Raw genomic sequence first — 25,576 nt, 5'->3', positions numbered from 1 at the left:
AAGTTCTCACAAATAGTACAAGGTGGCTCAACAGATAAATGGGAAGCTCACAAACAATAAACACAGAGAGTGTGCATCAGAAGTAGGCAGTTTGTGTCCACAATCAGAACACCGCTTAAACCCTGGACTATCTTTTTTATCTGCCATATTAACCAATAGAAAAGTACCAACAATGGTACAAGAGAGTACCCGAAGGTATGAAAGAGAAAGGGAAAAAGATTACCAACAATGGTAAAGAGAAAATTACCTCGCGGTAAAAAAGGTAAGTAAAGGACAGTAAAAACCTGAGGAAATTATGAGCGCTAGATGCGATAGGGCAAGAGACAATAAAATATCAACTTTTCTGACAGAAAATTTGTAAAGCAATTAAACAATTGACTGTACTTAGCTTAAGAGAAGTAGCTTGACATGACCGTATGGCAACGTGGCAAACGAAATATAAGGTAACAGGGAGAGAGGAATTGTGGGTAAGAGTTTAGCTTGAGAGTTTGAAGCTGACGCAAGCTTGGAAAATGGCCGGCTTGGAACCAATATCCATGCGTAAGAAATGGACGAGGATTAACAATATCAGATCTAATGATACAAGTCTTGCACTTGACATGGTACCAGAATACAACATTTTGCCAATACTATACAGGACCCTGTTCTCCTTGAGATGAGGGAAAGTACTGTGCCCTAGACTGTGTACAGAACACATTTGCAGCACTCTTCAAACCTGTACAGCCAAGACTTCTTGTGGACCTGTGTTTGGGTATACCACTAAGGAGACTAAATAAAGGGAGCCTTCAAGTATCTGAAATACAGGAGTGCTGATGTGGTTTTCAGTTTGAGCCCAAGTCCAATATTTTTTTTGGAGTCGAAAAATTCTCTGCAACCCCACCTGATTCAGCATTTCTCCAATGGATGCATCCTTTAGGAATAACTACAACTAAATGATCTCTTAATTGCCTATAACTGCATAGAAAAGGATATTTGGGTCAAATAGGCCAAATCCTAATCATCCAACTATGAATTCAGAAAGTCATCAGGCAAGAGTCCATTTTCTTCTACAAAAAGAACAGCTTTTCGGGGGGGTTAAAAGGCTTGTTCACCTGAAGACAGGTGACCACATACTTCTTGGCAAACAGACAGTAACTTAAGGCAGTTAAGGTTGTGGCAGATGTCATTAAATCAGTAGTTTTGTCCCCCCCCCAGCACTGGTACTTTCGCAAAATACAGCCTATTCATTCTATCTTTGAGAAGGAAGCATGGAAAGCTTCAAAGAGGCTGGGCCTTCAGAAGCCTCTTCCACCAGGATGGCTGGAATACTCAGGGTAGGGTCCCATTCGACTGTGGAGTTTTTAAGTGAAGTCAGATGTCTGTGGGCACCATGAAACAGGCATCTAATATGAAGGTTTCAGTCACCTCATCTAAGGCCTAGATATTGATGACTGAATATGATCCCTGTAGGAGAAGTGGAAAAAGCTGAAGTAATTGTTTTTCCAGAAAAAAGTATGGGAAAAAGCTTTACTAGTTCAAGTAAATCTTGCAGTCAGCACATAAAATGCATAAATCCATGTAACATCATACAGGCATTTTTTTTAACCAACTGGATTAATACTTTGGAACTTATTTCACTCACATACACACATATACACATACATATACACACAGACACACACACAGACCAACAGCAGCAGCTTCCCCCACCAAGTCTACACTTTCTTTCAAAAGCTACTGCTATACACAGAGTGCAACTTGTTGAAGGTCTATGCAAGTAGAATGCCTGCATTTGAATTCTGAACGAGTTGGGAAACAAGAAAGTACAGTTTTGTACCTACCATGTTCGAGTGTTCACACTGCTGCAGTCATCACACTTGGGTTATCCTGCCGTCAGGCGGTCCCACAGTCGGCCAGAGTTCCAAAGTCTTGGAATGGTGTCGGTTGTTGTCACTTCTTCCCTGACGTCAGTGCACCAGGGGTATATAAGAGGCATCCAAAGCCATTTTCTTTAATTTTTCTTGCCCCAGATGTCAGGTGCCCCCAAGTAGGTAGGCAATACATATTGCTAATTGAACATGTAAAGGAAATAAAAGGAATACCCTCAGTTACAAGCAAATACACCACAAAAGTTGTACCGGATAGAAAGGTTCAGCTAGGTCAGATGGGATGGAGGGAGGGTAACCTGGACTGCAGCAGTGTGAACACTCGAACATCTACATTTATGGTAGGTACAAAACTGTACTGTGTTCATTGTGTTACACTGCTGCAGTCATCACACTTGGGTTGAATCCCAAAGCTAAGGATGGGCGGTGGAACTAAACAGGGATTGGAGAAGCTAGTAGGCCCTGCAGAACTGCAGTGGCAAAGCCAGCTCTTGTTTTAGAGTACAGAGGTAAGTGATGGTGCTTGGTGAAGGTGTGCACTGAACTCCAAGTTGCAGCCTCCAAAATGTCCTTGGTTCGTACCCCTCTGAGAAAAGCTGTTGATGTAGCTGTAGCCCTGGTGGAATAAGACCTAATGCTAGTAGGTACAGGTTTCCCATGATGTGTGTAGCAGAAATGGATGCAATGTCCTATCCATTTTGAAATGGTCTGTTTTGAGATAGCTTTTCCTTGTGATCCTGCAGCAAAGGATACAAAGAGCTAGTCAGATTTCCTGAAAGCCTTAGTTTTATTCAAATAGTAATGTAATTGCCTGTGAATGTCCAAAGAATGCAAGAGCCTTTCTCCTTTGTTCTGGGGGTTTGGGAAAAAGGTGGGCAAATGAATGGTTTGGTTTAGGGCCACACTGGATACCACCTTTGGCATAAAGGAAGGGATGGTTCGTAGAGCGACTGTCTTGATGAAAAATGATGAAAGGCTCCACTGCTATTAGGGCCTGTAGCTCTGAGACTCTTCGTGCTGAAGTTATTGCTAGCAGCAGAGCAGTTTTCCATGATAGAAAGTGTAAATCAGCTGTAAAAGCTGGTTCAAAGGGCGGCAGTGTAAGCTTTTCCAGAACAAAGTTGAGATCCCAAGTTGGTGTTAGTGCTCTGCGGGGTGGTCTTATGTTCTTAGCCCCTCTGAGGTACTGTCTTAGCAGTGGATGTGAAAATATAGGAGGATCCGTGTTGTAGTGAGCTGAAATCGCTGAGGCATGGATCTTAATAGATGAAAAAGAAAGTCCTTTGTGCAACATCTCAGTTAAATATTGTAGAATCTGAGGAATATTTGGAACAAGGGGATTTTGGCTTTTTTTCCAGGCGCAAAATCTTTTCCATTTGTCTGAATAGGTTTTCTTGGTGCTGGGCCTCCTGGCCTCCAGAATGACATCCATAACAGCTTTAGAGAGAAGTGTTGACTGGTTGCTTAGGTAATTTGCCATGCAGCCAGATTTAGTCTTGAGCTGGCTGTGTAGAATCTGATTGTTTTGCTGAGTGAGCAGGTGAGGAATTTGAGGCAAAATCCATAGTGGGCCGTCAGCCATGTTCCTTAGTATTGGATACCAGTGTTGGCGTGGCCAGTCTGGAGCAATGAGTAATCATTTGTGGCCTCTCTAATCTGGCTTTCAGCAGCACCTTTGCTAGAAGAGGCAATGGAGGAAAGGCATACACTGTTAATGTTTTCCAACTGAATGAGAGGGCGTCCACTTTCCAAGCTAGTGGGTGGAATGTCCTTGTGCAAAATTTCCAAAGTTGGTAGTTTTGGGGGATGACAAACAGATGTCTGGGTGCCCCCATTTTTGAGTTATCATTGCAAATACTTGTGGATCTAGTTTCCACTCGTGAGGATCCATGATGTTTCTGCTTAGATCGTCTGCCAATGTGTTTTTCTTTCCTGGCAGGAATTGTGCTTGTAGTTGAACTTGGTAGGTCAGTGCTGTGTTCCACAAGGTCATTGCTTGCCTGCATAGGGGGTAGGAGTGTGTGCTCCCTTGCTTGTTTATGTACCACATTACTGTGGTGTTGTCCATCTTTATTAGGCATTGTCCTGGATGTTGGAGGTCCTTGAAAGCTGTTAGGGCATTTTGTACAGCTAGCATTTCTTTTTGATTGATATGCAGATGCCTTTGATCTGTAGACCATTTGCCCTGAATGTACTGTCCTGCCATGTGTGCTCCCAAGGCATAATCCGATGCATCTGTTGTCATAGTTTGCCTGGCTGTGGGTAAGGTAAAAGGCTGACCCTTGTTGAAGTGACATGCTCGAGCCCACCATAGAAACTCCTGTTGAAGGCAGGGAATGAGTGGTATTATTGTTTCCAAGCTGTGGCTGTGTTGAGTCCATACGCTTTTTAGGCACCATTGTAATTTCCTCATATGCAGTTTTGCAAATAGTATTAGTAGTATGCAAAATGCCGTGAATCCCAAGGCCTGCAGAATGTTTCTTGCAGGGAGTTGGGTCTTTGTTGCCATCATTTTAAAGTATTGAGTCAGCTGTTCTTGCTTGTCTGGCGTGAGATAAGCCATCTGGGCCATTGTATTTAAGCTGGTACCCAGAAATATTATGTTTTGTGAGGACACTAGTTTTGATTTCTTTTCATTTACTGTGTACCCTAGGTAACTTAGTAGGTGTTTGACAAATGCCAGATGCTTTAAAAGAATGTCCTTGCTTTCTGCTTGAATAAGGCAGTCGTCCAGGTATGGATATATTTGAATTCCTCTTTGTCTGCAGTATGTGATTACTGGTGCCAGGCATTTTGTGAAGACCCTGGGCGCAGTAGATAAGCCAAAGGGCAGTGCAGAAAATTGATAATGAGTTGAACCTGCAATAAATCGGAGGTATCTTCTGCAATTGTGTCTGATAGGGACATGCAGGTATGCCTCCCTGAGATCCAAAATTACCAGCCAAGCCTTCTTTCCCAGCATGGGAAGAAGTTGCTGTAGTGTTAGCATCTTGAATTTGGGTACTTGCAGATAAGTGTTTAGAATTGAGAGGTCCAGAATGGGTCTCCAGGCTTTGTCCTTTCTGGGGACTAGAAAGAGTCTTGAGTAAAATCCTTGTCCTTGCTCCTGTGTAGGTACCTGTTGAATGGCTCTCATGTCCAAGAGAGCTGTAATTTATTTTTGAGCCTCTGCCCATTGATTTGGTGGCAGATTTGGCATTCCTTTTATCATTGGTAAAGTGTGAAAGTGGAATATGTATCCTTGTGAGACAATATTTAGGACCCATTTGTTTTTTGTGATGATGTGCCAGTTGTCTGCAAAAAGTGCTAATTTTCCTCCCAAGGGAGCTGCCAGGAGAGATTTGCTTGGCAGTCTGAGGGTTAAGTCATTGTGTTTGTCTTCTGACAGCTTGGGACCTGTCTTCTCCTCCTTTCTGGGTTGTTGAACCCCATTGTCGAGGCTTGTAAGGGCCTTGTGACTGACCTCTGCCCTTTGGGCGTCTGTATTTGCCCCTCTGTGGTCTGTCCAAAGCTGGAAAGGACCAGTTTTTTGTTGGCCAATTTCTGCTGAAACAAGGGGGTTGAACCTGTAAAAAAATCCTTGACCATCTGCATAGATTTTGCCTTATCCTCCATTTTCTTTAAAACCTCTTCTGCTTTTACACCAAATAAAACATCCTGCTGTAAAGGTGCATCCAATAATTTTGCTTTAACATGATCAGGTAGGGTTTGTTCCTTTAACCAAGCATGCCTACGTATGACAGACCCAGTCACTGCTGCTCTACAGGAAGCCTCCAATTAATCAAATCCACATTGTAAAGTATGTTTTCCCACTGGTTCAGCTGCATGCAACAAATCTTGCATTTCCTTGAAATCAGGCTGCTCTGAATGTGTGATCAGTTTTTGCTTTAATTGAGACATCAGGTATAGCTGATATTTCAGCATGTGAAACTGGCAATTTAAGGTCCTCATAGCTAGAGTAGCTGAGGTATATACTTTCTTTCCCCATCTGTCTAGTGCTCTGGAATCCCTTTCAGAGGATACAGGATTTTTAGTAATAGAGGCCTTAACCCCTTTGGAACCCTGGGAAATGGTTTCTGGGTCAGCAACAGGGCTTTTATATAGGAATTTGTGTGAGTCAGGGACTCCGTAGTATCTGTCTGGTTTGGCTGGTGCAGGAGGTAGAGAGTCTAGGTTAAGGCTAGATTCTAAGTAAACATCATCCACAATGTCTAACATGGGTGGGATAGCAAGTGGTCTGTGCTGGGGTAGTAAAAGTAACTCTCAGAGCCTTTTCTTAGAATCAGAGTAATCCTGGCCTTCCCAGTGGAAATGTTCCCTCATGGTATGTAGTTTCCCCAAAGGAGTAGTCTTCTGGGGGAGATGCTGAGGGAATAGACTCTTCAGCATCAGAATCTTCATAAGGGGGAAAAGAGTATTCCTGTTCCTCAGAAGAATCTGAGGAAATTGAGACCTGGTCAGAGGAAGCGTAATCCTCCTCCTGTCTTGGCCTTTTATCAGGAGGGGGATGGGAACCCCTGATTAGGGTAATTAAATCTTCAGCCATCTTAAGCATCTGTTTCTTAGGCATGGGGCCTTGTACTGGAGACTGCTGTACAGTCTTTTTTGCTTTTAAAGGAGGTTTTAGTTTTGCATAGGATTTAATGGTGAGTGTAGTCGGTCTGAAGACACCTTCTGAAACTGAAGGTGTTTCAACTGCACCAGAATCTCCTTCAGCCCTGGAGTCGGAAGGGGCTAAAGATGAAGACTGTGGTGGCCTAGTAATCTCCGCTTGGGAATCGGAAGCCGCCTGAGGTTCTAAATCAGCTGTCATCAGGGGCTGCGTAGGCGCCTCACTGAAAACCGGAGAACCGGCGACTGGCCCAGCAGAGGCCTCGGAGTCTGGTTTGGGTCTCGGCTGCCTGTCCTTATCCTTGCATTTTTTATGCATTCCGGTTGCTCCGACGGCATGGTATAATTAAATTTCCTACCAAAGTAATGTTGGGAGAAATCAAACCGATGTTTAACAGTTTGTTTATTAAACCTAGCACAAAACCGACAACCTGTGACGTCGTGGTCGTTCTGCTTCGGGCACCGCGCGGCAAGAAAGATTAAAGAAAATGGCGTTGGATGTCTCTTATATACCCCTGGCGCACTGACGTCAGGGAAGAAGCGACAGCAACAGACGTCGAACCAAGACTTTGGAACTCTGGCCGACTGTGGGACTGCCTGATGGCAGGATAACCCAAGTGTAATGACTGCAGCAGTGTAACACGATGAACATCCTGAGACTCAGAAATTCAAAGTGCAGCTACTGAGAGCTCAGTTAGTCTTTGCCTTCTGGTGTGCGCAACTGTACTGAAAGCTCATGCATGGAATTCACTGCCAGTTAGCTCCCTCAACTAATAAATGCTCTTAAAATCAAAACTAGACAACTTCAGAGAACCTTTAGCTACAGATGGCAGTGGGACCAGATGGCTTACAAGTTTTTTTTTTTTTTTTTTTAACATGCCATCCATTTACTTAAACCCTTCACATTACTTAACTGCATGTGTGCATAATTGACTGGATATTTACTGTTCAAAATTTAGTACTTAGTTCAAGTGAATAATTTTACTAATCAAGTGTATGGTTTGTAGTTTACTTGTGGGTAATCACAAACGTCTGGCAAATTATTAACTGTTAAAACCAGCCCTATGAAGAACAACTCTTTTAGACACAGCTACTAAATGACTATATTGTGACATATGAGTGAAGAGTAACTGTGGTCTTGATGTGCTAGAGTAGTACTGTAGGTGCCAGTGGGAAAAGGATCAAACTGGTACTAGTAGGCAATGGACAAATAGCAGGGTGGTACAATGCTGGGAAGCCAGTAAATTAATATTGCTCTGTACCTGTTTATGATACAGCTTATCTAGATAGGGCAGGTGTTGCTCAACACCTGAAGGAGCAGTACACAACTGCTTAAGGCCAAATTTTCTCTGCATATCAATTGATATCAGAAGTGCAGATTTAAAGCTGTATGATGTTCTGGGGTGGGGCTCGTGAGACCACAGTCCATGGCTATCAATCTGTCTACCTCCAAGGGGATCAGGACAACCAAGGATGTAGAATATGCAATTTGACCAAACAAAGCAGTCTCACCAGCAACTCTGGGACAGGCACCATTGGGCCTCAGCAGGGTAGATAATCTTTTTAGGACTACCCACTTCTGTAAGCCTCTTTCTTTCACTGAAGAATAGCTTATACCAAGTTACCCTAGAAGGACCTAAAAAAGAAGCAGGAACTTGTGCCATGGCTGCTAGTTCCCCATTACTAAAGGCCTTGAGGTAAAGTCCCTGCTATGGAGCATTTTCCTTTTAAATATTATGCAGTGCTCAAGATCAGAGACACTACAGATGCAAATCTCTGTCTTCCACAGGCTCTTAAGTTTTCCCAGGATGTCACGGACCTTGGAAAAACACAATACAACCAAATCCAATTCAAAATTCACAACTGTGCACTAAAGACACACAATCAAACACAAAAACATTCTTAGTGTGGTACTTATCACTCTAAGTCGCCTTGGAAGGGTCTGACAGCCAATAACTCTTTGCAGCAAAAAAAAAAAGCAAAAGAAAGCAAAAAAGCACTCTCCCATTTTTACTCGTGCATCACCCAACATCCCAGTCTAAAAAAGGAGACCAGAAAAGTACAGTTGTGTACACTTATCATAAATGTAGATGTTCGAGTGTATTCACTGTTGCAGTCAGCAAACTTGGGTTATCTACCTGCAGGTAGCCCTCAGTCGGCCCAAATACCAGAGTCTTGGGATTTCTGCAGTGGATGCGGTCGCCTCTTCCATGAAGTCAGGTCGTAAGGGGTATAAAACATGCAGCTGACACTATTACATCAGTTTTTCTTGCCCCAGATGTTAGGAGCCCCGAAAAATAGGAAGCAATTACATGGTGTGGAACACCTTCAATAAAAAGTAAATACCACTGCCATAAGATATGGCCAAAAAAGAGGATAGGTAGAAAGTATAGAAAAGTCAGGGGGGGCTGGAGGGAGGGTAACCAAGACTGCAACAGTGAATACACTTCAACATCTACATTTATGGTAAGTGTACACAACTGTACTATGTTCGTGTTTCACTGTTTCAGTCATCACACTTGGGTTGATTCCCAAAGCTGAGGAAGGGTGGAGGCAGTCGAGAAGTATTAGGGCTGGCTAAGCAGGCCATGTAAGACTGCTGTAGCAAATCCAGCTCTGGATTTAGAAAAGATAGGTAAAGTGGTAATGCTTGGTGAAGGTGTGTACTGAACTCCAGGTTGCAGCTTCCAGGATGTACCTGGTAAGGACTCCCCTGAGAAATGCTGTAGAGGTTGAGGTAGCTCTAGTGGAATGGGTTCTGATCCCCTGTGGGGTACGTTTTCCATGGTGCTTGTAGCAGAAATGGATGCAGTGTGCTATCCATTTGGAGATGGTTTGCTTTGAAATGGCCTTGCCCTCTGCCCCTGTAGCAAAGCTGACTAGCAGCTGGTCAGATTTTCTGAATGGTTTAGTCCTGTCAAGGTAGAACCTAAGCTGTCTGTGCATGTCCAAGGAGTGCAGGATCCTTTCCCCTTTATTCTGAGGATTAGGAATAAAAAGGTTGGTAAATGGATGGATTGGTTTAAAGCCACACTGGATACCACCTTGGGCATAAATGATGGGTTAGTCCAAAGGGAAACCATGTCCGCATGGAAGATAATGAAGGGTTCCACAGCCATAAGGGCCTGTAACTCAGACACTCTTGTTGCTGAAGTGATGGCTAGAAGTAAGGCTGTTTTCCAAGACAGGAATTTTAACTCTGCTATAGCAGCAGGCTCAAAAGGGGGAAGCGTGAGCTTCTCTAGTACAAAGTTAAGGTACCAGGCAGGAGTGGGAGCTCTCCTTGGGGGTCTTAAATTGTTAGCTCCTCTCAGAAACTGTTTGATTAGAGGGTGAGATAAGAGGGGTGGCTCAGTATTGTAATGAGCTGAGATGGCAGAGGTATGAATCTTAATGGATGAGAAGGATGGGCTGTTGTGGAGCAGCTCTGCTAGATCATCTAGGATTTGAGGTAAGGTGGGCACAGCTGTGTCCTTTCCCCAAGACTGGCTCCAAGAACAGCATCTTTTCCACTTTTCTGAATAGGATTTCCTAGTACTAGGCCTCCTGGCCTCATGGATGACATCCAGCATCTGTTTGCTGATGTTTGCTGGTGATGTATTCAGGGAATAAGCCAGGCTGCTAGGTTCAGGGTTTTGCAGCTGAGGATGCAAAATCTGGCCCTCCTGCTGGGACAGGTGCCAGGGTGGCACTGTTGTCAGACTGCATAAAAGTGTTTACCAATGCTGGCGTGGCCAGTCTGGTGCAATAAGGATTGTCCTTGGCCTGTCCAGTTTAATCGTGAGCACTTTCAAGAGGAGGGGCAAAGAGGGAAAGGTATAGATTGAGAGGTTTTTCCCATGTAAAGGATAGGGCATCCACTTTTCATGCTTGGCTCTGGGGAGTTTTGGTGCAAAATCTGCTCAATTCATGGTTCTGGGGGGAAGCAAAGAGGTCCACTTCTGGTGTCCCCCACCTGTGGATTAGAAGCTTGAATGAATTGGGTTCCAGTTTCCTCTCGTGTGGGTCCATGAGATTTCTGCTTAATTCATCTGCCAGTGAATTTTGTTTGCCTGGCAGGCATTGAGCTTGCAGGTGCACTTGGTTGCTCAAGGCCGTGTTCCACAGAACCATGGCTAACCTGCAGAGTGGGTAGGAATGAGCTCCCCCCTGCTTATTTATGTACCACATGACTGTGGTGTTGTCTGTCTTTATCAAGAGTTGTCCTGGAAGGATAAGGTATATGAAGGCTGTCAGTGCATTCTATACAGCTAACAATTCTTTTTGATCGATATGCAGGTGCATTTGTCCTGGGCTCCATTTGTCTTGAATGCATCTGTTGTCAGGGTTGGGCGGCAGTGGGTTGAGTGAAAGGGAGTCCCTTGTTTTGGCTGCAGGCCTCTGCCCACCAAAGGAACTCTGTCCTTAGCCAAGGAATGATCGGAATCACTGTTTCCAGGTCCTGAGAATGTTGACACCAGAGACTTTTTAAGTACCATTGAAGTTTTCTCATATGCAGTCTTGCATATTGAATTAAAAGAATGCATGAGGCCATGAACCCTTTGGCTTGCAGTATTTTTCTTGCAGATAGCTGGGTTTGGGTGGCCAGTAGCTTTAAGTAATTTGTCAAATAAACCTGATTTTCTGGAGTGGGGAATGCCATCTGGGAAGTTGTGTTAAGCTTGCTCCCAGGAATACAATTTCTTGGCTAGGTACCAGATGTGATTTATTTTCATTGATGGTATACCCCAGAAAAGTTAGAAGTCTCTTTACAAATGTCAGGTGCTGAAGTAGTAATTCCTGACTGTTTGCCTGAATCAGTCAATCATCCAAGTATGGGTAAATTTGAATGTTTCTCTGCCTGCAGTATGCAATGGCTGGAGCCAGGCACTTTGTGAATACCCTGGGCACAGCAGATAAGCCAAAGGGAAGTGCAGAGAAAGTACAGTTGTGTACACTTACCATAAATGTAGATGTTTGAGTGTATTCACTGTTGCAGTCATCACATTTCGGTTATCTGCCTGCAGGTAGCCCTCAGCTGGCCTGAATACCAGAGTCTTGGATTCCTGTGTCAGATGCTGTCTCTTCTTCCATGATGTCAGGTCGTCAGGGATATAAAACATGCAGCCGATACCATTACATCATTTTTTTTCTTACCCGAGATGTCAGGTGCCCCCACAAGGGAAGCAATTATATGTTATGATACACCTCCATCAAAAAGCAAATACACCAGAAAGGTTAAATACACCAAACAAGAAGGAAAGGTAGTGCCAAGAGAAGTCAGGGGGCTGGAGGGAGGGTAACCAGGACTGCAACAGTGAATACACTTGAACATCTACATTCATGGTAAGAATACACAACCGTATTATGTTCATGTTTCACTGTTACAGTCATCACATTTTGGTTGATTCCCAAAGCTAAGGAAGGGAGGAGGAAGTTAAAGAGCATTAAGCCCTAAAAGACTGCAGTGGCAAAACCAGCTCTGGATTTAGAAAAAAATAGGCATGTGGTAATGCTTGGTGAAGGTATGTAAGGAGCACCTGGTAGCAGCTTGTAGGATGTCCCTGGTAAGGACTCTTCCGAGAAAGGCTGTAGAGGTAGATGCAGCCCTGGTGGAATGTGATCTTATCCCCTGTGGGGTAGGTTTTCCATGGTGCTTGTAGCAGAAATGAATGCAATGGGCTTTCCATTTAAAAATGGTTAGCTTTGAAATGGCCTTCCCCTCTGCCCCTGCAGCAAAGTCAACTAGCAGCTGTTCAGACTTTCGGAGAGGCTTAGTCCTGTCCAAATAAAATCTAAGTTGTGCACATCCAAAGAGTGCAGTATTCGTTCTCCGTTGTTTTGTGGATTAGGGAAAAAAGTAGGCAAATGAATGGACTGATTTAGGGCCACACTAGACACCACCTTGGGCATAAAGGAAGGCTTGGTCCTGAGGGAAACCCTGTCTGCATGGAAGATAATGAAGGGTTCCAATGCCATGTGGGCCTATAATTCAGACATTCTTCTTGCTGAAGTGATGGCTAGAAGGAAGGCTGTTTTCCAAGAAAGGAATTTCTACTCTGCAGTTGCAGCTGGCTCAATGGAGGGAGTGAGCTTTTCCAATACAAAGTTAAGGTCACAAGCTGGAGTAAAGGCTCTCCTGGGGGGGTCTTAAATTCTTGGCCCCTCTAAGGAATTGCTTTAACAGGGGGTGAGAGAAGAGGGGTGCCTCAGTATTATAATGTGCTGAAATGGCAGAGGCATGAATTTTAATTGATGAGAAGGATAGACCCTTGTGGAGCATTTCTGTTAAGTACTGAAGGATACAAGGTAAGCTGGGCACTGTTGTACCCATCCCAAGTCTGACTCCAGGAACAGTATCTTTTCCACTTTTCAGCATAGGATTTTCTAGTACTAGGCCTCCTTGCCTCCAGAATGACATCTAGCACCTACTTACTGAGGGATGCTATTGGAGAGCTCAAGGAATTAGCCAGGCTACAAGGTTCAGGGTTTGAAGCTGAGGGTGCAGAATCTGGCCCGCCTGCTGGGACAGCAGGGAAGGGGTATGAGGCAGGTGTCATGGTTCCAGCATTGTCCAACTGAACAAGAGGGGGTACCAGTGCTGGTGTGGCCAGACTGGTGCAATCAGTATTGTCCTTGGCTTGTCCTGTTTGATCTTTAGCAGAACCTTCAAGAGGAGAGGTAGAGGGGGAAAGGCATAAACCCAGAGGCTTTCCCAGGTAAAGGACAGGGCATCCACTTTCCAAGCTTGACTGTAAGAAGTCCTTGTGCAGAATTTGTCCAATTGGTAGTTCTGAGGGGAGGCAAACAGGTCTATCTCTGGAGTCTCCCATTTGTTCCTCAAGAGGTTGAATATTTTTGGTTCCAATTTCCATTCGTGTGGGTCCATGAAATTTCAGCTCAGGTTGTCTGCCAGTGAATTTAGCTTGCCTGGCAGGAATTGAGCTTGTAGGTGCACTTGGTAGCTCAAGGCTGTGTTCCACAGAGCCATGGCTAGTCTGCAGAGAGGGTATGAGTGGGATCCCCCCTGCTTATGTACCACATAATTGTGTTGTTGCCTGTCTTTACCAATAACTGTCCTGGAAGAATGTGGTCTTTTTAAAGGCCATCAGGGAATTCTGTACAGCTAACATTTCTTTTTGGTTGATATGCAGGTGCATCTGTCTCGGGTTCCATTTGCCCTGAATGCACTGCCCTGCCAAGTGAGCCCCCCATGCATAGTTTGATGCATCTGTTAGAGTTTGGGCAGCAGGGGGTAGAGTGAAAGGGAGCCCTTTGTTATGGTAGCAGGGCTCTGCCCACCAAAGGAACTCTTGTCTTTATACAAGGAATGATAGGAATCATTGATTCCAGGTCCTGAGAATGTTGACACCATAGGCTTTTTAGATACCATTGTAGTTTCCTCATATGCAATCTTGCATATGGAATTAGTAGAATGCAAGAGGCCATGAACCCCAGGGCTTGGAGATTTACCTTGCAGATAGCTGGGTCTTTGTGGCCAGTAGTTTGAAGTAGGTTGTCAAATAAACTTGTTTCTCTAGAGTGAGGAACGCCATCTGGGAAGTTGTGTTCAAGCTTGCTCCCAGGAGTACAATCTGTTGGCAGGGTACTAGGTGAGATTTCTTTTCGTTTATGGTGTACCCCAGAAAAAGTTAGAAGTTTCTTTATGAATGCTAGATGTTTTAATAGCAAGTCCTGGCTTTCTGCATGAATCAGACAATTGTCGAAGTATGGGTACATTTGAATATTTCTCTGCCTGCAAAATGCAATGACTGGAGCTAGACACTTTGTTAATACCCTGGGCGCAGTAGATAAGCCAAAGGGAAGTGCAGAGAACTGACAGTGCATGGAGCCTGCCCTGAAGCATAGGTATTTCCTGCAAGATTCCCTTATTGGAATGTGCAGGTAAGCTTCCTTTAAGTCTAAGGTTGCCAACCAGGCATCTTTGCCTAGCATAGGAAGCAGCTGTTGAAGTGTTAGCATTTTGAAATTTGGGATTATCAGAAAGGTGTTTAGAACAGAGAGGTCCAGGATAGGACACCAGGAGCTGTCTTTTCTGGGTACCAGGAAAAGTCTTGAATAAAATCCTTGTCCCCTTTGTTCTGCTGGGACAGGTTAAATAGCCCTGATACGTAGAAGAGAGAGAACCTGCTGTTGGGCATCCACTCACTGATTTGGGGGTAAGTCTGGCCAACTGTTTGGGGTTGGGTAGGGTGTGGAAGTGGAATCTGTATCCTTGGGAAACTATATTCAAAACCCATTTGTCCTGGGTAATGAGTTCCCAGTTTCTTGCATGCAGGGCGAGTTTTCCTCCTAAGGGGGCAAGCAGTTGAGCAGGGCTTGGAAGGGTTGAGGTTAAGTCATTGTGCCATTTTTCTGTAGGAGGATGGCTTACTACTCCCTGCTTTGGAAGTGTGAGCCCCCCACTGCTTAGGCCTGTGCATAGCCTGGGACTGTAACCTAGGTGGTCTGCTGTTCCTGGGTTTGGACTAAGAAGGCCTGGAAGAGACTGGAAAGGACAAGAGTGACCGCAGTGAGATCTGCAGTGGGAGTGACAGATACATTTAAGGTGGAGGTGGGATTACATCAAGGATCAGCTCTGAGCCCTGCAAGATGCTTCTAAAGAGTCAAAACCACATTGCAAAGTACGTTTACCAACTTGTTCTGTAGAATGCAATAAATCCTGTAATTCTTTGTGTTCAGCACAGTCCGGAATCAACATAATTTTCTGTTTAAGTAGTCCCATAATATGCTGCTGGTACGTTAACATATGAAACTGGCAATTTAAAGCCCTAATGGCCAATGTAGCAGAAGTGTATACCTTCTTACCCAATCTGTCCAAGGGTCTAGAATCTCTATCAGAAGGGGTAGGATTTATGGCAGCAATAGCCTTAATGCCTTTTGGTCCTTGGAAAATGGTCTCTGGATCTGTAGTAGGATTCTTGAAGAGGAACTTGAGAGCGCCAGGTACTCTGTAATACCTGTCAGGTTTTCTGGGAGCTGGAGGTAAAGTGTCGGGGGAAAGGCTAGATTCCAAAAAAGCATCACCTACAATGTCCAGAACAGGAGGGATAGCTAAAGGCCTGCATTGAGGAAGGAGTAAGAATACCCTAAGCCTCTTTTTGGAGTCAGAGTAATCCTGGCTTTCCCAGCGGAAATGCTCCCTAAGAGTGTGCAAGGTTTCACCAAAAGAAAAATCTTCTGGAGTGGAAGCAGAGGGAATGGAATCCTCTGCATCAGAATTCTCATAGGTAGATAAGGGCAAATCCTGGTAATCAGAAGACACAGAAATATCAGATTCCTGATCAGAAGAATCAGAAGGAAAATCAGTTCTAGGTCTCTTAGAGGGGGACGGCTGGCTTCCCCTAAGTAAGGTAATACGGTCTTCAGCCATTTTAAGCATTTGTTTTTTAGGGATATGGGCCTGAGCATGCGGTTTGGATGTCGGTTTTCTAGGCATAGTGGAAGTTTTAGGCCTGAATGAAGAAGATGGCATCAGTTTAAAATGCAAGTCTGTAGGCCTGAATACACCGTCAGAAGCCGGTGCCTGCACAGCGGCTCCGGACCCATCCAAGGTAGAGACATCCACATCTTCCATAGTCGAGGAAGCATCTCGCGGCATACCGGACTCCGAATGGGTCTCAGTAGAGGCTGTGAATCTGAAGTAGCAGGTGTCAGAGGCTGCGAAAGTGCCTCACTGAGTACCTGCGGACTTCCGACTAGCTTAACGGTAGTGTCGTTGGCAGTTTTGGACCTATACGGTCTGTGTCTCTGTCTTTATCCTTACGTTTTTTCGGAAGATCGGTAGTCGGATGGCTTAATAAAGCCATTTCAGAATACGGATACAGAGTACCAAAATAATTTGCTGCAAAGATATCCCGACGAATAGTTAGGGGGTTGAATAAGGCACAAAACTGACAGAGAGGGACGTCGTGGTCTGGGCCTAAGCAAAGAATGCAGTACGAATTAAAATCTTTATGAGGTATTTGCTTTCCACAGGTAAGACAATTGTTAACTTTTACTGACATTGGTTAGAGCAAGAAAAAGGATCCCCTATGGGGTACTTAGCTTTTTTGAAGACTTCGGTTCTGAAACTCAAAAACGAAAATTTCAGAAGTCAGCCGACCAGCACTTGTGAACTGCTTCTGCTTTGGGCACCGCATGGCAAAAAAAGACTGATGTAATGGTGTCAGCTGCACGTTTTATTCCCCTGATGACCTGATGTCATGGAAGAAGAGAGAGCACCCAACACATGAATCCATGACTCTGGTATTCAGTCCGGCTGAGGGCTACCTGTAGGCAGATAACCCAAATGTGATGACTGCAACAGTGAAACACGAAGAACATCTGATAGTGCATAGAGCCTGCCCTGAAACGTAGATATTTCCTGCAAGATTCCCTTATGGGGATGTGCAGATAAGCTTCTTTTAAGTCTAGGGCGACTAGCCAGGAGTCCTTGGCTAGCATAGGCAGCAGCTAAGCGTAAGTGACTCCTTGATGCTCTGTCCATTTTGATATGATAGTACGCATCTTGGAGGTCTACGGAGCACATCCAAACGTCTTTCCCTAACAACGGGAGTATTGACTGTAAGCTGAACATTCGGAACTTGGACTTCTGTACAGATTCATTCAATTTGCTGAGATCCAAGATGGGTCTCAAGTCCCCTGTTCTTTTTGGCACCAAAAATAATCTGGAGTAAAATCCTACTTGGTCTGCGGGGACGGGTTGGATGACTCTCTTTAAGAGCAACTTTTGGATTTCTAGATTTGCTGAATTCCTGTGATTGGGTGGAACATCTGGGATTCATGTGATCTGAGGAGGTGACGAAAAGAAGGGAATATGGTAACCTCTGGTAATTATCCTTAACACCCACTTGTCTTGAATGATATCATGCCAGGCTTCTGGGTATAAGGATATACGACCCCCCCGACTGACTCCAGAGACATGCAGTAGGGCCTCCTTTCAGGACTGCTGATAGGGATGACCACGAAAGGAATCACGGTCTCCCTGGTTCTGTGGGCCTCCCCTGCCTCTATGGCAGCGTCTAACATTATTTCCTCCTCCTCTGCCTCTGGAGAAGGAATCACCTTGTGCGTCCTGAAAAAACCTCTGCGACTTCTTGAACCACATTTTACTGCCCTTCTGCCCTTTGGGATAGGGTCTATAAGGTATGGAAAAATGGACTCCCATAGCAGACAGGGTTGTTCCTTCTTGTTTGCACCTGGTGAGTGTGTCCTTTACCTTGGTTTCAAACAATGAAGAGCCATCAAAGGGAGCATTGGTAAATGTAGACTTAAAGGCCTCTGCAAAGTTACACAAGCGCATCCAGGAGTGTCTTCTAAGAGAAACTCCTGACTCCGCTGCCCTACTCGCTCCATCAGCTGCGCAAGATATCAGCCTTATGGAGGAGTTTTCAATAGAATTTAAGGTAGACATTTGTGCGTTAACCTTTTCAGATACCACTTCAGATACATTACCTTGCAGAGTCTCTCCCAGTTCTTTTAGATCTCTCTGGAGCCTTGTGAAATGAGACAGTTAGTTGAGCGATCTAAGTGTAAAAGCCGCTGAAGAAAAGACATGCTTCCTGTACCTATCCATCATTTGAGACTCCTTGTTCGGTGGATGGACAGTGGAGGAAGTTTCAGCAAGTTCCTTTTTGATGGCTGCTGCCACCACCATGGCATCTACTGGAATGCCCTTAGTAAGAAAGTCTTTGTCCTGAGGTGCTGACAAAAATAGGTCTTCTAGGAACCAGTTCCACAGAATCAGGAGATTCCCACACCTTTCGACTCACTATATCCAGTAGTGCATCAAAAGGTGGAGACATCCAAGAGGCGGAGGGTTGAGACCCAAAAGCCTTCAGGTAACACTGACTCATCAGAAGGGGATGGGTGGGCCAGCCGCCTCTCTGTTTCAGGATCTCAAGGATATCGGCAAATGAGATATCATCAGAGGACGACTTGGGGGACCCTTCTGACTCCTCGAGGTCAGTGTCTGATGTAATGGACTCATCAGGGGAGTCAACATGTTTCCTCTTACAAGTTTTCTTCTGAAGTGGCTCCTCAGAAGGATATTCTGGGGAGACCTTGGAAGACTGGGGACCACTCATGGAGGTTTCCTGAGGCTGCGAGTCTCTGCTGTGTTGGGAGAGAGGGAGATGATACTGAAGTCGGCGCTTTAGGGGGAAGAGTGTTGGTACCTCTGGTTGAAACTGAAGACCTGGACAGCACACTCATCACCTCGAAGGCTAATCCTCCCAGCTCCGAGGATGCACCCCGCTCCGAGGATGCCCCCCACTCCGAAGATGCACAGGCAGTCCTTGGCACCGAGGAGATGGGCTCCGAGGTAGATGTGGGGTCCAAACTCACCCGAGCCAAAGCACCGAGAGGCAGTTTCGAACCGAAGTTCTGTTCCAAGTATCCCCCTCGGGCCCAACCAGAGAATTGAGGACCCTAGACCCCACAGACGGCACCAAAGGGGTTGGAGCAGATATCGGAATGGAGAGACCAACTGAGGTAGCTGGAACCGACCTTTTCACAACCACAGGAACTGACATCTCTGGCCCTGACGTGCCAGAGTGTCTTGGAGGAGGAACATCGACAGGGTGTATGGGCATATTAGGCTCTGGAGCCAACTGGGATGGAGCCGAAAGTAAATTTACCAGTGCCGAAGTCTGACGCAGTCTGCACACCACTCTCTCAACGTCCTCATCAGAAAGGCTCCTAGAGGACCTGGAGGATAGAGTGGAGGACCTAGATTGCTGAAAGATAGGCTACCTAAGACTTGGAGAGACCGGTCAGAGTTCAGCTGACCGGCTCCGAGACACAGGCTCAGTTATCGGCTCTGAAACTCCTGGAGCCGAAACTGATGGATCCATAATAGAAACCTCTGTCGGCACCGAGACAGTGGAGCTGGAGAGGATGTAGTCAGTTTAACAATTTTGTCTGGCAGCTCCGACACTGAGTAGGAGACCGCCTTTTTGTAGATTTGGCTTTGTCTTTCTTGGAGGATGGAGACTTAGAGCTGGAGGATGAAGAAGCCAACTCATCCTCAAAAGAATGCTTTAATAGTCCTTTCAAGAGGAGCTGGTTCTTTCTCTCTTGAAGAACATGGGGACTAAAGGCATGACAAAACAAGCAAGACTCTTGGAGGTGAAGAGCACCAAAGGAGTATACACACAGATTGTGCCCATCCGTTAAAGACATTTTCAAGACAAATTTTGTACATTTTTTGAAGCCCGAAGGCTTGCGATCCTTCATATCCTTAGACATTAGTGCAATAAACCACTAACGATAATGATGAACAAGAAAACCTCCAAACGGTTAGTCAGTAAACAGCAAGCCAAACAGGCTGACAGAGGACTAGGTCCTCTAACTTAAACGGGCCTAGCCCTAAAAGATGAAGATAGAAATAACCCAAGGACTAGGTCCTCTAACTTAAACTGGCCTAGCCCCAGGAGAAAACACAAACAGAACTGAGGAACAGGTCCTCTACCTTAAACGGGCCTAGCCCTAGGTGAAAGAGAAAAAACAAGAACAAATAATTAGCACAGCAAGTGAGAGCAATGCAGGGATACAAGAAGGCCAACAGAAGGATGGCCAGTCAAAGCACAAACAATGCAGCAAATTGTCTAAGACAGACACGGAATGGGTAAACACTAAAGTAGAAGACACAATTATTCTTAGTAAGCAAATAACTAGAAAAATGTATTGAAAAGTTTTCACTTGGCCACGGCCAAGAAGAAGCACGTCTGAGCTCAACGAGCAGCAAACGAGATCTGGGTTACATTAGTGGTGCATTGTGAGATACCTCCTAGCCACAAGACAACCAGAAGTTTCTGAGCAGAGTTGGAGCTGAGGTTCGGCTCTGATCCTAAGTATAAGAATGAAGGCGAGGTAGGACTACAGAACGTCCACTGTTTCCAGGTCCTCAAAATGTTGACACCAGAGACTTTTTAAATACCATTGAAGTTTCCTCATATGCAGTCTTGCATATGGAATTAAAAGAATGCATGAGGCCATGAACCCTAGGGCTTGCAGTATTTTTCTTGCAGATAGCTGGGTTTGGGTGGCCAGTAGTTTGAAGTAATTTGTCAAATAAACCTGCTTTTCTGGAGTGAGGAATGCCATCTGGGAAGTTGTGTTCAAGCTTGCTCCCAGGAATACAATTTCTTGGCTGGGTACTAGATGTGATTTTTTTTCTTTGATGGTATACCCCAGAGAAATTAGGAGTCTCTTTACAAATGTGAGGTGCTGAAGTAGCAATTCCTAACTGTCTGCCTGAATCAGACAATTGACCAAGTATGGGTAAATCTGAATGTTTCTCTGCCTGCACTATGCAATGGCTGGAGCCAGGCACTTGTGAATACCCTGGGTGCAGTAGATAAGCCAAAGGGAAGTGCAGAGAACTGATAATGCATGGAGCCTGCCCTGAAACATAGATATTTCCTGCAAGATTCCCTTGTGGGATGTGAAGATAAGCTTCTTTTAAGTCTAGGGTGACCAGCCAGGAGTCCTTGGCTAGCATAGGCAGCAGCTATTAGAGTGTAAGCATTTTGAACTTTGGTACCACTAGGAAGGTGTTGAGAACTGACAGATCCAGGATAGGGCACCAAGAGTTTTCTTTGCTGGGCACCAGAAACCGTCTGGAGTAGAAACCCTGTCCCCTTTGCTTGGTTGGAACAGGTTGAATAGCCCTGATACTGAGAAGAGAAAGTACTTGCTTTTGGGCCTCTGCCCACTGGTTTGGGGGAAGGTCTGGCAATCCGCTTGGGGTTGGCAGTGAATGGAAGTAGAATCTGTATTCCTGGGATACAATGTTTAAGACCCAACGGTCCTGGGTAATGTATTCCCAGTTTTTTTGCATGCAGGGTGAGTTTTCCTCCTAGGGGTGCAAGTACTTGGGCATGGCTGGGAAGGATGCAGGAGAAGTCATTGTAAGCTTTTTCCATAAGAGAGTGGCTTACCACTCCCTGTTTTTGAGGTCGGAGCACTCCATTGTTTAGATCTGTGCATACCCTGAGACTGTAGTCTTTGTGGTCTGTTGCCCCTGGGTTTGGCCCTAGAGGGTCTGGAAAGGACCAGTTCTTCAAAGACCAATGCCTAATGAATCTAGGTGGCTGTACCTGTAAGAAATCTTAACAGTTTGCATAGATTTAGACTTTTCCTCCATCTTTTTAAGAACAACTTCTGCTTTTGTGCCAAACAAACATTCTTGATTTAATGGAGCATCTAGTAATTTTGCTTTGACATGGTCTGGCAAGATTTGTTCCTTCAGCCAAGCATGCCTTCTCAGAACAGACCCAGTGACAGCAGCCCTGCAAGATGCTTCTAAGGCATCAAAACCACACTGCAAGGTATGTTTACTAACTTGGTTAGCAGAATGCAATAACTCTTGTAAATCTTTACTTTCTGCATAATCAGGAATCAACAACATATTTTGTTTAATTAGTTCCATAATACGCTGCTGGTATTTCAATGTGTGAAACTGGCAATTTAAAGCACTGATGGCAAGAGTTGCAGAGGTATATATATCTTCTTACCCCATCTGTCTAAAGCCATAAAGAATCCCTGTCCAAAGGGGTAGGGTTTTTGGCTGTAGTAGCCTTAATACCTTTAGGTCCCTGGGAAATGGTCTCTGGATCTGCAGTAGGATTTTTAGAAAAAAATATGAGTGTGTCAGGTACTCTGTAGTATCTGTCAGGCTTTCTAGGAGCTGGAGGTAAAGTATCAGGGGTAAGACTTGATTCCATGAAGACATCATCGACAATATCCAGGACAGGGGGTATAGCTAGAAGCCTGTGCTGAGGCAAGTCTAAAAATTCCCAGTCTCTTTTTTGACTGCGGGCAGTCCTGGCATTCCCAGCAGAAATGCTCTCTTAGGGTATGCAAGGTTTCACCGAAAGAAAAGCCCTCTGGAGGGGAGGCAGAGGGAATGGAATCCTCTACATCGGAATCCTCATAGGTGGATAAGGGTACGTCCTGGTAATCAAAGGGGTCAGAGTCATCGGACTCATGGTCTGTAGAATCAGAAGGAAAATCAATTTTTCTTCTTTTAGAGGGTGAAGGCTGGCTTCCCCTAATTAAAGTAATAAGGTCTTCAGCCATTCTAAGCATTTGTTTCTGAGGCATGGGAGCCCGAGAATGCGCTTTGTTGTTCAGTTTCCTAGGCGTAGTGCAAACTCTGGGCCTGAGAAATTCAGTAGTTTTAGTCAAAAACAAAGTAGTCAGTTTAATACAAACATCGGAAGGCCTGAATACACCTTCCGAAGCCGGTGCCTGCACAGTGGCTCCAGACCCATCCAAGGTAGAGACATCCGCAGGTTCCATAGTCGAAGAAGTATCTTGCGGCATACCGGACTCTGAATGGGTCTCAGTAGAGGCCTGCGAATCTGTAGAAGTGGGTATCAGGGGCTGCGAAAGTGCCTCACTGTGTACCGGCGGACTGGCGACTAGCTTAACGAAAGTGTCGTTGGCAGTTTTGGACCCATGCGGTCTGTCTCTATCTTTATCCTTACACTTTTTCAGAAAATCGGTAGTCGGATGGCTTAACAAAGCCATTTCGGAATACGGAGAACAAGAGCGAAAGGATTTAGTGACAAAGATAGCCCGATGAATAGTTTGGGCATTGAACAAGGCACAAAACCGACCCCGAGGAACGTCGTGGTCTGGGCCTAAATAGGTGAAGCAGTAAGAATGAAAATCTCTGTAAGGTATTTGCTTTCCACAGGCAAGACAATTGTTAACTTTTTCTGATATCTGTTAGAGCAAGAAAAAAGGATCCTCAATGGGGTACTTAGGTTTAGAAGACTTCAGGGTTGAAACTCAAAAAACGAAAATTTCAGGTAGTGGCTGACTGGCACTTGCGAATTGCTTCTGCTTCGGGCTCCCGTGTGGCAAAAAAAGCTGATGTAATGGCGTCGGCTGCATGTTTTATACCCCTGACGTCATGGAAGAGGCAACAGCATCTGACACAGAAATCCCAAGACTCTGGTATTCAGGCCGACTGAGGGCTACCTGCAGGCAGATAACCCAAGTGTGTTGACTGCAACAGTGAATCACGAAGAACATGTACAGTTGTGTACACTTACCATAAATGTAGATGTTCAAGTGTACTCACTGTTGCAGTCATCACATTAGGGTTATCCCTGCCAGGGTAGCCCTCAGCCGCCGGAATACCAGAGGCTTAGTATTTCTGCGTTGGTTGCTGTCACTTCAGGAATGACTTCAGGTCGTCAGCCACATAAAGTAAGGTAGCCAACGCCATTACATCAGTTTTTCTTGCCCTAATCTGTCAGGAGACCCCAAGTGGGAGCCAGGTTCTGGTGGAAGAACCCCACTAGTAGAAAGTAAATATCAATATGTCTCTTGTAAGGAAAGAGAAGAGGAGGAGGGGGCTGGAGGGAGGGAAACCAGGACTGCAACAGTGAATACATTAGAACATCTACATTTATGGTAAGTGTACACAACTGTACTACGTTCTTTGTGTTTCACTATTGCAGTCATCACATTTGGGTTGATTCCCAAAGCTGAGGAAATGGGTGGAGGCAGTCAAGAAAACTAGGGGCTGGTTACGATGCCCTGCAAGACAGCAGAGGCAAACCCTGGCCTTGATTTGGAGAAGATAGGTAGGTGGTAATGTTTGTTAAAGGTGTGAACATATGTCCAGGTGGCAGCCTCCAGGATGTCCATGGTGGGGACTCCTCTGATAAAAGCTGCAGAGGTGGAGGCTGCCTTGGTGGAGTGAGTCATGACCACCTTGGGGAGAGGCTTTCCATGTTGCTTGTAACAGAAATGGATGCAGTGTGCTACCCATTTGGAAATGGCTTGTTTGGAGATGGCTTTGCCCCCTGCCCCTGCAGCAAAGCTAACCAGCAATTGATCAGACTTTCTGAAGGATTTAGCCCTATCTAGATAGAATCTGAACTATCTGTGCACATCTAGAGAGTGCAGGATCCTTCCCCCCTTGTTCTGTGTGTTACGGAAAAAAGGTGGGCAAATGAATGGATTGGTTGTGAGCCACACTGGACACCACCTTGGGCATGAAGGACGGGTTAGCCCTGAGGGATACCCTGTCAGCATGGAAGATGATGAAGGGTTCCACAGCCATGAGTGCTTGCAGCTCGGAGACCCTTCTTGCTGAAGTGATGGCCAGAAGAAAAGCCGTCTTCCAGGAGAGAAATTTTAGCTCTACTGAAGAGGCTGGTTCGAAGGGGGCAGGGTAAGCTTTTCCAAAACAAAGTTAAGGTCCCAAACTGGGGTTGGTGCTCTTCTAGGTGGCCTCAAGTTGCTAGCCCCTCTTAAGAAATGCTGATGAGAGGGTGTGAAAAAAGGGACTGCTCAGTGGGGAAATGAGCAGAGATAGCAGAGGCATGAATTTTAATATAGAAAAAAGAGAAACCACTGTGCAGCAAGTCAGCTAAGTAATCCAGGATGAGAGGGAGGGAAGGCTGTGCCATATTGGCTCCCTTAGCCTGAATCCAGGTGCTGAACCTTTTCCATTTGCCAGCATAAGACTTTCTGGTGCTAGGGCTCTTGGCCTCATGTATGACATCTAGAACCTGTTGACTGAGGTTGGCAGATTGATCAGGGGGTAGGTAAGTAAGCCACGCTACCAAATTAAGGGTCTACAATTGGGGATGCATGAATTCTCCTTCCCTCTGGGTCAGGAATGTTGGAATCTGAGTGAGATGCCATGGTGATAGCGGGGACAGGCTGTGCAGCAGTGGGTACCAGTGCAGGTGAGACCAGTCTGGAGCAATAAGAAGTGTCCTTGGCTTTTCCTCCTTTATTTTGAGCAGTATCCTGGGGATGAGAGGTAGTGGAGGAAAGACATAGACCGATAGACTGACATGGGGGAAGGACAGGGCATCCACTTTCCAAGCCATGTAGTGATGCTGCCTGGTGCAGAACTTGCTGAGCTGATGCTTGGTGTGGGAGGCAAAGAGGTCGACCTTCAGCGTGCCCCATTTCTGAGTTACCAAGGTGAAGGTTCTTTTGTAGAGCTGCCATTCGTGTGGGTCCAGAAGATTTCTGCTCAAGTGATCTGCCAGAGAGTTTTGAGAACCTGGTAGGAATTGTGCTAACAGGTGGAGGTGCATGCAGAGGCTGTATGCCAAAGG

The sequence above is a fragment of the Protopterus annectens genome, chromosome 4.part0 (assembly GCF_019279795.1).
Source record: "Protopterus annectens isolate FY-2018-M chromosome 4.part0, PAN1.0, whole genome shotgun sequence".
Taxonomy (NCBI): domain Eukaryota; kingdom Metazoa; phylum Chordata; order Ceratodontiformes; family Protopteridae; genus Protopterus; species Protopterus annectens.
This window is presented reverse-complemented; position numbering follows the sequence as displayed.